Here is a 2028-nt window from a genome sequence, read left to right as displayed (position 1 = left end):
CCCTCACTGGGGGATTCTAGGCAGGGGCTCTACCACTGAGCCACGCCTCCAGCCCCTCACTGGGGGATTCTAGGCAGGGGCTCTACCACTGAGCCACACCCTCAGCCCCTCACTGAATTCGGGGCAAGTGTTCTACAACTGACCTACATGGCCATGTAGAGTCCTGTAAGTTTCCATGATTTTGGGGGTAGTGGATCTGCACAGAACACCTAAGCAGATCCACGTGAAGATTTAAGAGGCTTCCTGTGGCCCACAGTTTCACTGGCTTCAGCCCAGGGTTGTTGATTTCAACTCTAGAAGTCCTATGGTGAGACAACCTCTTGGCTCCAGGAGGACATGGCAGGCGAAGCTGCTTATATCCGACGCACACATGCGTGCACACACGCGCGCACACACACACACACACACACATACACACACCACGAACAGGAAGCCTTGCCCAAAGTCATACACCCTAGCTCCCCACTTCCATCAAGGCTCTATGAGTTTGGGTTCCCACCCCTACCCCTACACCATATTAAGAATCCATTAATGGCGCAATCCACTGATGCCGTCTTCAGCCCCTCTGTGACCCCATCTCCTAAAAGCTTTGCCATCGAGACAAGGCCGCCTATAGTCCACCTTGACATTGAACTACATCTTGAAGAATCTTGATTCCGGTTCTCCTGCCTCCGTCTCCAGAGTGAGGAATTACAGGTGTGCACCCCCACGTCTAGTTTATTGGGCGCCGGGGAGGGAACTGAGGCTTCCTGCTCGGTGAGTATCCTACCGGATGAGCGGCACCCTGGATCCCTACCTCTCAACACTCAACTTGCAAGGACCCAAGCCTTCAACACAGAGGCCTTTTGGGTGGTGCATAAGAGCTAACCCACAGCATCGTGATGGGAGTTCGGTCACGGGGTTAGACCGAAAGGCTGATGGGCTGAGGAGGGTGTCTGGTGTTGGGGGATGTATCACGGGGCTGTGAGTGGTATGCTCGCCACAAGGGGTGAGGCTCAAGTGTCCCGGTGAGATATGGCTTCTAGACACTTGCTAGGGCCTTCCTCTGTACTTGATTCTTGGTGGTGGTCATGGTGGTGGTACACAGATGTGATCTGGACACTGGCCTGCCCAAACCGGAACTCCCCTGTTTAGGAAAGGTTCCTAGTGTTCAACCTACAAGAAAGGTGTGATAGCACACGCCTTTTTTTTTTTCTAAGACTTATTTTATGTATATGTAGCTGTCTTCAGACACACCAGAAGAGGGCATCGGATCCCGTTACAGATGGTTGTGAGGCACTATGTGGTTGCTGGGAATCGAACTCAGGACCTCTGGGAAGGGCAGTCAGACTTAACCTCTGAGTCATCTCTCCAGAACTAGCCCATGCTTTTAATTCCAGAACTTGTGGGGCAGAGGCAGGTAGATCTTTGAGTTTAAGGCCAGCCTGGTCTACAGAGTGAGTTCCAGGACACCCAGAGCTACATGGAGATACCATATCTTAAAAAATTTATAAAAAAAATTAATAGTTTCTGAGCATGCAGAAGCCTCATTGAGGCCTAGGGACCGTGTGGAAGCTGGTTTTCTATTTGCTGCCCACTGTGCCCAGCCTAGAATGGTCTGGGACTATCTGAAATAAGGACCTGCACTCCTGAGCCGCTGAACCAGCCGTGTGATAGGAACTTGGCAGTGTAAGATGAAAAGTCACATTTGTGGTTCATGAGAGGCGGAGAGGCAGGGACACGTGGATGGATGTGATCAGCCGCCCTGTGACTGGCGGTTCTGGGAGAGACCGAGGGTCCAGGGCAGGCGGGAAAGCTCATCTTGGAGCTTCAGCAATCGGAGCAGCAGAGACAGCCTGGCCTCCTTTTGGAGGGTCAACTGGATGCCTGACTGGGAGGCAACGGAAGCAGTTCCCCGAGAGCCGAATCCTCCAGGCTCTGCCTCCTGTGCCGTGTGGAGGCAGGCTGGGCTGGGCTCCAGCCTGGCAGTTACAACACGGGAAGCTTTCCAAGCTTCTTGAAGCTCCTGGGAGGGTTCTGGAGACTGCA

Source organism: Grammomys surdaster, unplaced genomic scaffold (assembly GCF_004785775.1).
Source record: "Grammomys surdaster isolate TR1022 unplaced genomic scaffold, NIH_TR_1.0 804, whole genome shotgun sequence".
Lineage (NCBI taxonomy): Eukaryota > Metazoa > Chordata > Mammalia > Rodentia > Muridae > Grammomys > Grammomys surdaster.
Note: the sequence above shows the minus strand (reverse complement) of the source record.